The 12,325-nt window shown below is 36.0% G+C and overlaps 1 pseudogene across 1 annotated transcript; it reads right to left on the bottom strand.

Moving 5' to 3' along the window:
• Nucleotides 1-9,976: 9,976 nt before the first annotated feature.
• Nucleotides 9,977-12,044, bottom strand: LOC145057008 (pentatricopeptide repeat-containing protein At4g22760 pseudogene; annotated as a pseudogene). Its single transcript, XR_013685951.1, has 2 exons — nucleotides 11,769-12,044; nucleotides 9,977-11,613 (listed from the first exon to the last, which is right to left on the bottom strand). The product of XR_013685951.1 is annotated as a pentatricopeptide repeat-containing protein At4g22760 pseudogene (transcript).
• Nucleotides 12,045-12,325: the final 281 nt, after the last annotated feature.

Here is a 12,325-nt window from a genome sequence, read left to right on the forward strand (position 1 = left end):
ACATATGGAACAACTGGATGTTAAGACTGCATTCTTAAATGGTGACCTTGAGAGATATATTTGCATGTCCCAACCAGAAGGTTTCCTGGTAAATGGTAAGGAGAATCTGTTGTGTAACTGAAAAAGACTTTATATGGACTGAAACAAGCCCCAAGTCGGTATTATTTAAAATTTGGTAGCTTCATGCAGAAAAATAGGTACAAGAGATGTGAGATGGACCATTGTTGTTAACTAAAGAATTTCATGTCCTCTTACATTATTCGTTTATTATATGTTGATGATATGTTAGTTGTTGGATCATACATATAGGAAATCAATAGATTGAAGCAGCAGCTCTCCAGAGAGTTCGAGATGAAGGAATTGGGAGCTGCCAAACAAATTCTTGGGATGAGCATAGTCAGAGATAGAGTTGTTGGAACTGTGAAGCTTTAACAGCAAAAGTATATCAGAAAGATTCTAGAGAAGTTCAACATAACTAATGCAAAACCAAGAAGTACACATTTGGGAAGTCAGATAAAACTTTCCAACAAATAGTCCCCAAAGATGGATGAATACAGAGAAGAAATGGCCAAAATCCTATATGTATCAGCAGTTGGCAGCTTGATGTATGTTATGGTGTGCACCAGACCGGACATTACACATGCACTAGGAGTTGTGAGCAGATTTATGTCAAATACAGGTAAAGAGAATTAGCAAGGGGTCAAGTGGCTGCTACATTACTTGAAAGGTACTTCTGAATTTGCTCTACGTTTCAGCAGAAATAAAGTGGTTTTGGAAGGATTCGTTGATGCTAATTTTGGGGGATGTGCAAATTCGGGAAAAAGCACTATTAGGTATGTTTTCACTATCGGAGGCACAACAGTGAGTTGGATATCCAAACTTCAAAAAATTGTTGCCCTTTCAACTACAGAGGCAGAATATATGGCCATTACAGAAGCAAGAAAAGAGTTGATATGGTTGAAGAATTTTCTATCAGAATTGGGAATAAAACAAGAGATTGTGTTCTCCACTGTGACAATCAAAGTGCAGTGCATCTCACAAAAAATCCGGTGTTTCACAGTCGAATGAAACACATAAAGATATGATATTATTTCATACGAGAACTGATAATTGATGGTACACTAAATCTTAAGAAAATTCTTGGTACGCAGAATCCAATTGATATGTTTACTAAGGTGGTGCCAACTTATAAGTTAAAGATGTTCATGGATTCAACTGGGCTTCCAAGAATTTGAAGATGAGGCAGAGACTAGAGAGAGAGAGAGAGAGAGAGAGAGAGAGAGAGAGAGAAGTATTATAGAGGATACAAACTTAGTTGGTAGTTGAATGGTGATCAATCCTCCAAGTGGCAGATTGTTAGATCTGGAGACTTATCATCAGATCTGGAATTTGAAAAGACTGAAATGTTTTTGCTCTTTCTTTTTGTGTTTTTTTCAGTTGAGATTAGCCTTTTAGGTTTAGCTCAGATTTTCTCATTTATATACTTATGAATGACCGTATCTGTAACATCATAGCAGAAAACTGTGTGTGGAATAAAATCTCTCTATGGTTTGATAGTGGACATAGCTTATCGCAAGATAGTGTGAACCACTCAAATCCATGTGTTCGGTGTGCTTTGATTTCAATTATGATCTTTCATATTTCTCATATATGTTTCCATTTTCATTTTCTTCTAAACCTAACAGCTCCATCCTTATATCAGCGACATCAATATTCCGTCTGTAAAAACCTCCTTGCTAATAAAAAGTTGAAGACTAGCAAGGAAGTTTTTTTAGCAACGTGATATCATGTTATTTATTTGTTTCAAATGACTAAAAGTTGACCGATTTTAGGAATATTAGCGACGGATGATATTGACTCGTCCAAACGAAAAGGGGTTTGGGATGAATTAAGACTCGCTCAAGAAATTCCGCATTTTTTTATACGGAGCGAAATAAATGGAAGATCAACGTTTGATTCAACTTCTTGAAGGATTGAATGACTAATCTTATAAGCAATGAGAGGTCAAATATTGATGATGGAACTGTTGCCAAGCATTGCAATAGTTTTTTTTCGATAATTTATGAAAAATGGCAAAGCTAAATTATTACAAGCTATGTTTACTAAATGTGGTTGTCGCAATAAATGTTACAAATCAAAGTAAGCAAAACTATTATACGAAAATGCTTAATTTGTAAATGATGTAAAAAGATTCACACATGAAGGCGTAATGTTATAGATTCAATGGATTCCATGCAGGTTTCGGTTCACAAAATGAAAAAAATAAATGGCTAATATTTTATAAAGGAATTTCCACATTTTTTCTAAACATAATCTATTGGAATATGACAATCTCCGTAGGGTTTTTATTGCATTGTTTATGATATACACTAATACAAACTAACAACAAATAAAATATACTTTAACAACCCCCTCGGTTTGAGTGGGAAGTTCTCATATACTAAAATTGTCTCTAAAGTCAAAAAAAAATGGTTATGAAGGTAGTCCCTTTGTAAAGATATTTGTAAAATTGTGAGCCGAAGGAACATGTAGAACCAACATGTCCAATAGGAACATGTTCCCTAACAAAATTCAAGTATATATCTATACGGTTGTTTCTTTGGGGTAGAACTGGGTTAAAAGCTAAATACATTGCATTGGCCTTGTCACAAAAAATAATTGTAGTACGACATAGAGGACACGACAACTCGAGAAGAAGATTATGAAGTCAGGAAGCTTCAGCAATGACATTAATTCTGACTTCGATAACGACATTGGCTACCCATGTACTCAACTTTGGCATTGGACAAGGGACAACCTATTGTATCATAGAGCACCAAGACATGTGATTGTTGCCAATCAATATACAAAACCCAAAGGTAGAGCGTCGAGTATAAGGAAAACCAGCATAATCAACATCAACATAAAAAATATGGACTGGGATGAAGTTCATGTGTAAGAGTACCCTATAGGTATCTAATGATACTCTTTAGGACAACAAAAATGAGGCTCACAAGGATCATGCATATAAAGATAAATTTTCTGAACCACGTATGAGATATTAAGACGAATGAATGTCAGATATTGCAAGGCCCACAACTAGGCTATGATATAATGTCAGCTTAGGCTTTCTACAAGATGTGTGTTTAGACTAAGTGTCCATCAGTAAGGTGAATGGATTATACATGGACATTTCAACATGAGAAATGATTTCTTTAGAAAAGGCTATCTGAGACAAAGAGAGACCTTACTCGGTAGGTGAAGTATCAATGCTAAGGGGAAAAAAGATAACCTAAGTTGATCATAAAAAACTCATTTGACAGATGGGAGGTGATTTTGGTGATCAAAGAGGGGAAGGAAGTTTTGAGAATTATATCGTTTGCATAGAGTAGTAAATAAATTGTCTCATATCCTTGATGATACGTGAAGAGGGAGCTATCAGAACAATTGCTTCTGAATCTGAGCAAGGTGATGTAAATTGCAAACAATTTATACCATGCTCAATGAGCCTTATTGCAACCATACAAATCTTTACAAAGCCTACATGCATGCTAAGGTAATTACATATGAACATACCCAGGAGGTGGTTTTATATACACCTCCTCAGTTAGTCATCATGTAGAAATGCATTTTTTAACATAAAATTGATGAATAAGCCATTAACGAGAAAAGGAAATTCTTAGAAAGGTGTAAGCATTGTCGGGTTTGACAAGTGGGCTAAACGTGTCATCGAAGTCCAAGCCCATTTGTTGAGAGAAAACTTGAACAACAAGACGACCCATAGCTTCCTTCCCATTCAGATGTTGGCATAGGGTGGAAGATTGTAAGAGAAACCATGAATGTAACATCCCATCTTTACTATTAAACTTTTCATTTTTAATTTAAGTAAAACACCCTTTTTAATAAAACCTAGAAAACTGATAATGTCAAGTACAATCATCCAAGTATCATAATAATGAAAAATCACAAAGTTGCCGATGGGTGTGTACAGTCAAGTCTTCACCTTCCTGCGATCATTTGAAGTACCTAAAACACATTTAAATCCATAACTGTAAGCACAAATCTTAGTGAGTTCCCTAAAATATCACATACAACACAATATAATAAATAGTTATGGGTTATCAGCAACCCTGGGACGATCAGCAGTCCTATAGGCTTACAACAGCCCTATGGCCTATTAGCAACCCTGCGGAATATCAGTAGTCATGGAGTTATTAGAAACTCAATAACATACATAACAGTAATCAACAAATAAGACTCGGCTAGTCTAGCATGCACACCACTACGACATTGGTAATATAGTGAGAAGACTCACCTCGCAAATAGCACACAACACAACGACACTTCGACGGTGAAGACTAGTACTATAAGTCACCTAATCATAAATATAGAAGTACCCTCTCAGTCTACACCCTAAAACCTTCAAGTTGACAACAATTCAACTTGGCCAAAAAGTCAACGGTTAAAGTCAGCCCAGTTAACCTCCATGTCGTAGCCACCCATAAGCCACGCTGTGGCAGCTTCACGACAAAATAGTCATGGTGACACCAGCTAGGGGTAAGCAAAACCTAACCCAAAAAACCAAAAACTGACAAAAACCAACAAAATCGAAACCGAACCCAAACTATCGGGTTTGGGTTTAAATTTTTAAAACTCAAAAAATGGGTTTTGGGTTCGGTTTTAGTACGTCAAACTGACCCAACCCATTGGGTTTGAAACTAACCCAACACGATATTATTCATCAAACGTCCGTTTTCGTCTGTATTTTTATCGTTGAGCTCCTATTGACAAGATCTTCGATTCTCGTTTTGGTTGTGTTGGCTAAAAATTGCTCGATCTAGAATTCAAACTTCGGGCTACACACCCTTATGCCAAATCTTAGAAAATTCATAACTTCCTCATACGAAGTCTGATTTGGACGCTATTTTTATGCTCGCTCTCGATTTAACGTATAATATGACATTCATTTAGATTGTTAAGGCTAAAAAGCACTTATTGTAAACTCACTTTTACGTTCCACAGTGTTGTGCCGATTTTGTCGCGAAACTTCGACAGGTCATAACTTCTTCGTTATAACTTGGATTTCGGCGTTATTTATATCTCCAGAATCCTTGTCACGGCCACTACAACTTTATTCATAGATATCGGGTTTATCTATATTTTTATTTTTGACGCTTATTTTCATTGTTAATTTATTATATATTATAAATAAGTATAATGCACATAAAATCACATAATCCATATAATATTCAAGTAATTCCTCTCTATTACTTCAAAATAAGTTACATTTGTTGACCCTAACTATTACATCATCATATTAATGCTTAGCCTCGAAACACGGGCGTTACAATCATACCCCGGTTAGTATACATACAAACACATAAAAATATGCAAGAATCACAGAGATAAATAGCATACAATATAATCATCAGGCCCCCGCCCGACATCGGGCCCCACCAGGTATACATATCATATATCATACATGCAAGAGTCATGCATATAACTAGCATCCTAATCATAATAAACTATGGGTCGGCATTGGTGCCTTCGACCCGCCAAACATAGTGAGGATACTCACCTCAATCTATTGAATCTCACTGATAAAATATTGGATTGCTGATCCAAAAAAATCTCCACTCTAACACCATCAAATAATATACAATTAATAATTGGTACAAAACCCATAACTAAAATCCTAGTCTGATGTCCAGCCCTCAGGGTAAAAGTCCATTTTACCCTTTTCTCACTTGGCCCAAAATCCAAAGCCCAATCCAATAGCTTCAAAAGTCCAATATGTCACCACTTCATTATTGGGCCCAAAACCCATCATGGGCCTATCTTCAATAATGCCCAAGGCCTAGAAATGGCCCAAACTTAGAAGACTAATGGCCCAACAAGGCCCAAAACCCCTCTAGTCTAAAAGTGGCCCAAGTCGTGAAAGTCAACCGAAGTCAATGGCAACTGAGTACGCCCTACGTACTCAGGCTTACGCCTTGCATTCTCGAGGATTCCTAGTATGCACTACATACGAGCTGGGTATGCCCAAAGTACTACCAAGCTAGCCATGATCGGGGACCGGGCAGTGTATGTGCAACATACACATATGTACGCCCAACGTACATGCTCATTAAGCACTTTTCCATTAATTGATTAATACTTGCAACCAAAGCCCAAACTTCAGAGTCAAGTCTTATTAAACGTCTTAATCCATAAATTCAATGACTTGGAGCCTTTGCATGGCTCAGAAGGACCCAAACCTCACTTTTAGCATTCTACTTTCACCATAATGACCTAAACTCATGCATGGTTGATCCACAACCATCAAGATGCTAACTTTATGGACCTAGGACCTCAGAACCACCCAGAGAAGAAACTCATAACTTCTGGAGTGAAAGGAATACACTAAATATCATCATATGACCAAAATGGGACCAAAACTTCCTAAATACTAGATCTAAGCAAACAAGGAGCAAGTTCCAAGCTTTATACCACAATGAAGCTGGAAATGATGTGAGAAATTTGAATCTACAAGCTCTTCTTTAATAAAGGCTCCTTCTTCCAAGTTCTTCTTCTTCAAGTCTCACCAACACACACTAAAACACACACAAGAGGGGTCCAATCTCTTCAAAAGGGATAGAGTTTTGAAATGTGACTCTTAGGGTTTTGGAGGCTGAGAAATGAGAGGTTCAAGTCTTATAATGTTCTTTAAATAGGGCCCAAACCCTATTTGTTAGGGTTTGTCCCCTGAATGCGTACGCCCTGTATACGAGGAGTACGCCCCTCATACAACAAGTTTGCCAGAAATGGAGAAACTACCTCCCTAGGGACCGAATCTGCAAAGTATTAACATACCAAGGGCCAAAAAGGAAAATACCTCGAATCAAGTGTTATAGCTCTTTTGTCCAAATTTCAGATCTGATCCTAAACTAACATCCTTAACCATAAAGTTTCCAACTTTATGGTATTGCATGGCTAATAAGTGCCTAATAATAAATAAAAAAAACCCTAACTTCTTAACTCATTAAGACACTCTAACTCATGTATGGAAGGGAACTATCAATCAAGATTAGATTTTTCTGACTCTAGAAACTCCAAAACTTCTAAAAGGACAGGTTGTATGGATCTAGAGCATGACATACTTAAGGACAACATTGATTGGGGATAAAAACACATAATAACATCATATAAGCTAGATCTAACCAAATGAGCATGAAGGTATGAACTTTATGCCTTCCAGAGATATAGAAGGGTACAAAACTTCCAGATCCAAGGTTGTTCCAAACTTATAAGTTGTTCTCTCATCCTTCTTCTTCCTCTATGAACACCAAAATACCTACAAATGGCTCATGAATGCTCAAAAATGAGTTAGGGTTTGCAAGGGTCGAAGTTGGGGCTAGAGGTTGATGAAAGAAAGAGGAAATGGGACTTAAGGTTGCTTAAATATGGTCCAAACCCTAAATATTAGGGTTTAGGATTTTATCACGTATGCCCAACATACCTGGGATTACGCCCAACATACGTAGGGACGCCCCAAAATTACAATTATGTCATTTTGGTCCAATTTTCCATATTTCTCATATCTAGGGCTAAAATGCAATTAATTCTCATACTTAGGTTTAAAATGGAAATACTTGAAAATCGGGATGTTACACTAGCTGTTTGTTTGTGGGTGATATGTAGTACTAAAATGTAGCCTGGTACCCAATGCCTCATAGAACCTCTTCCAAAACTTGTAAGTAAATCGAACATCTCAATCAAATACTATATAAATAAGCACCTTGTGACAAGCCACAACCTCTAGAATATAGATGTCAGCTAATTTCTTGGCCTAGGAGCTCTCCCGAATAATAAGGAAATAACACTCTTGGTTAAACGATATACAATAACCCAAATAGCATCTAGCCCCTTGACCATCCTTGGTAACTTGGTAACAAAATCCATGGTGATCTGGTCCCGTTTCCACACAGAGATCTCTAAAGGCTGCAACATACCGTGTGGTCTCTGATTCTCGAACTTTACCTTTCTACAGGTCAGACACATCTCAACGTACCAAGCTATTTTCATCTTCCTGTAGGGCCACCAAAAACTGAGCCTCAAATCCCGATACATTTTTTTGCATTCGGGTGAATCGAGAACTTAAACTTGTGTGCTTCAGTGCTCCTCTAACAATATATGACGAACCTCATTAGAAACGGAAACACAAACCCTACCACATTATGTCAACAGCCCACGCCTAATGGTAACAAAAGTAATCATCTAACCCCTGATCTTCTCTTTTTTCCAGTCCTCCTTCTTGATTTCCTTAGCTTGTGCCTTTATGATCATATCCAAAATTGGTGAAATGATGGTCATCCTCAAACATAGATCATATGATGCAAAATAGCTCAAGAACATTCAAGAGAATGTTGTCTGGTCGCAATGAGCAAAATAATTTTTCCACATTTTCTAGTATAAATATGGGGTAAATAGAATGGTTATTTCGTACCACATAAAAACCACATATAGATTCGAAATATACATACGAAAAATGTAGGGTGAATGTATAGATTCCAAACATACTCAATGTCAATGATTAAAGCGTACTAAACCATGAACCAAAACTCATGTTTCAACTCTAACAAAATCATTTTCTACAGAAATCAAAGACAAAAGAACATGCTTCGTGTCACTTTGCAAGCACTTGCAATTTCTTTAAAAGAATAAACCATTAGCATAATTAGTGATACTCTAGACCGATTTTTCAAACTACGCATATAAAAACTATAAAAAAATCTTCTATAATGTATGGTGCAAATACCTTACCACTTCTAAACATAGAAAAAAGGATAAGGATTTACACAACCTTAAGTTGCATAATTAATGGAATATGACATAAAAATTCAACAAAAATGTTGAGCAGCATCATTTCTTAGAAGTCAATATGGCTTGGATATTGAATTATAGCCAACACTAATGCTTAAAAAACATTAATTTACACCCTTCTATAACAAGTAAGAATCTTTGAGGGGATCTTGTTTTTAGTTGTTTAAAAAAAGATACATATAGAACATTAACAGAATAGCATTTCTTTGCAATTGGTAGTTACTAGCGGCAGGGCGATGGACATCATCATCTTCACTTCCAACCACCGCCGTCGCGGAGGAGTGAACTACAAATTTGGTCTCTATGTTTAGCCAAAGTTTGGAGGTTCACTTTCATAACTCAAAAAATTATATAGAAGTTATAACCAAGTTTGATTGTAGATAAGTTATATAAGGTCTCTAATTTTAAACCTTGTTTGTTTTGTGTGATTAATTATATGAAATAACAAGTTTATCCTTTTTATATTTTATACTAGGTGTGAGACTCGTATATTATACGGGTTAATTTAAAAAAATGATTAAACTTAAAGTATAAAAATGAAATATTTTTTAATATACAACTTTAAAATAAGATAGAAAGAAACGTATTTATTACAATTTAATATCATATATATGATATTTAATACTTTACATATATAAGTATATGACTTTAACTAAAAATGAAAACAAACCAAAAATTGACAAGTGGATAATATTTATTTCAAAATTACCACAAAATGACACGTATCAAATCTCATGAGAGAATGACAAGTGGCAAAAAAACATTCATTTATTAAGGAAGATAAAATAAGTAACAAAAATAAAAGCCATCATATCCTTATCCCCCCAATGCTTCTTTCATCAACGACACCCCTTTTCCCCCTCCTTTTTCTTTCACCCGCACCACCAACCGCAAGCCACCAGCTACTTCTCTTTAGAAAAAAAAAAACGATGGATTTTGTGCAGAAAAATGTCTTGAGTATCAGGAAGTAACTAGATGACTTGCTAAGTGTCAAGAAAATTTATTCAAAATTATCATCATTTCCCAAATAGCAACATACTCTAGGTTTGCCATTAAAATTATCAAATATGCTTTTCAGAATCCATATTTATCAACGTACTCTCCCACTGGAAATTTAAACGTTATATCAACTAGAAATTCCCAAATACGTAATTTCCAAACCATAAAATTTAGATGTTACACACATTCCATTCTATTGAAAAAACATTGGAATTGAAATAGCTAATATTAAGTTAGGTCTCTTAGGTGTTCCATATAATCTTGTTTTTTTTTTTTTTCAACTATTTGGTTTGACTAGGTCCATTAGGTCCAAGTCCACTGTAATGATTCAATGCAGTTAAAAGCCCCGAAAAAGTTACCAAATTAGGGCAAATATTATTCTCCAACATCTCCTCAAACAATTTAATAGCATCATACTTCCATCCATACCTACCACAAGCCAATATCATAGTTGTATACACACCCACATCTTTCTTTTTCAACCCACGAAACAAATTGTAAGCTTTATCAACTCTCCCAAATTTTGCATAAAATTCGATTAATGCATTACCCAAATGATCATCCATCTTGATGTTCATTTGCTTCATTAGTGTCTCATCAATCCAAGATCCGAATCTGAAGTCCCCCAACTGAGAACAAATGGAAATAACAATACCCAATGTTGTATTGTCTGGTTGGATGTTTACATTTGGTTGAAGCATTTCATCGAACAGTTGGAGTGCGTGTTTTGGCTGGTTGTTTTGAGAGTAACAAGTGATCATAGCGTTGTACAGCAGCTGATTCTTTTCATCAATTTCATTGAATACTTCGCGTGCAGATTCAACGTCTCTGTTTTTAGAGTATGCTTCGATCATTTTGATGCAAGAAATTGTACTTTGTTCAGGCATCACATCGTAAAAGTTGCGGGCAAATTCCACCTGTTTGGAATCTATATAACCATTGATCATTGAAATCCATGAAGATGACGTTTTAACTGGCATTGGTGCAAATACAGATATCGCCTTCTCCATATCCCCTGTTCTCGTATACCATGAAACCATGGAATCCCAAGATGCAATATCTTTACGTCCCATCTTGGAAAACAACTGTTCAGCCATGGAGAGATTCCCTGATTCTAAGTACCCGTTTATCAAACCAGATACTGAATTTCTTTGAGACATTTCATCGAATACCTTATTTGCAGTCTCCATATCATCAAGCTTCGAATAGAGCCCCACAAGAGCAGTTCCCACATGGACATCCCCGCAGAACCCATATCCATAGACTTGAGCATGTATCCTGATCCCAGCTATCCAATTCCCGATCCTCGTACATGCCTTTAGCGCAGATGCTACAGCGAAGGTCGTAGGGAAGATACCTGATCTTTGTATATGCACATACTGGGTCAACGCTTCTTGAAACTCACCACGTTGGTAGAAAAACTGAATTGCAGATGTTCTCGCGATCACATTTTCGTGCTTTGACTGGTGAAGAAGAGACCGAAGATAATGGATAGTAGCTTCAGAGTGATCGGATGGTGTGCAGATTATTTGGGTGATCACCAGAGGCTCAAGATGGTTGAGACCATTGATGAGTACAAGAGCATGGAGTTGCTTCACTTGATTGATACTTAAAGGGTGATTTAACAAGGCTGTCACTTTCGTAATCAGCATTGATAGTATTTTGAGTTTTGAAGATTTGAAAGGACTCCGTAAACGGGGTGTCATCTTGTTCTTCGATTAAGCGTAAAAGAAACCAGGTATTACTGATGCAGCAAAAGGCAGTTTTTAGAACCTGCAAAACGTATGGAATTATAAGCAAATGTAAATAATAAACAAGTATAAACAATTCGATGTCTTCATTCTTTGAAGCAATACGTCGAACAGGTAACAGGCAAATCCAGCATTTGGATGAAATATGCTCTTCAGAAAATTATCGAACAAACTAACCAGTTCCCAAAAGTATTCATGCTCAAAACTCCAATTGCCCAGCTTCAGTGCAAGTAATGTATTCAAATAGTTGTTAGCAATTCGAATAGATTAAATTTGAAACGCAAATGTCAAATCATTTGGGAAGCTCTTGATACGTTGTATACCAAGCTATCTTGAAGGTTGAAACCTTCGCGCTACAGAGGGAAAGAGGTGGCGACGGCGTCAAGCGGAGGACGGCCGGCCACTTCAAAGTTCAAAAGAAAGTAGCCCAAAAAAGTGTTTGCAGTCCAAAATTCAAACTTCAAAATCGAAAAAAAACAAAAACAAAAACATAGAATCTATCTTTCTTCATCAAATAAAAACCTATTAATCTAAATAATCTATAATCATTAATTATTCTTCAAATGATTTTTAATATTAATAAACACATCTATTTATAGTGTATAATTATTTAATCACAAGTAATACTTATAAAAACAAAAAATATAAATATTGTTTGTGTTTCCCTCTTAATGACAAACAATTTACCTTTTTAGATAAATAAGATAATACAAGCAAACAACTTAAAAGATAAC

This window comes from Lactuca serriola, chromosome 6, assembly GCF_051521515.1.
Source record: "Lactuca serriola cultivar US96UC23 chromosome 6, Lser_US96UC23_V15, whole genome shotgun sequence".
NCBI classification, from domain to species: Eukaryota; Viridiplantae; Streptophyta; class Magnoliopsida; order Asterales; family Asteraceae; genus Lactuca; species Lactuca serriola.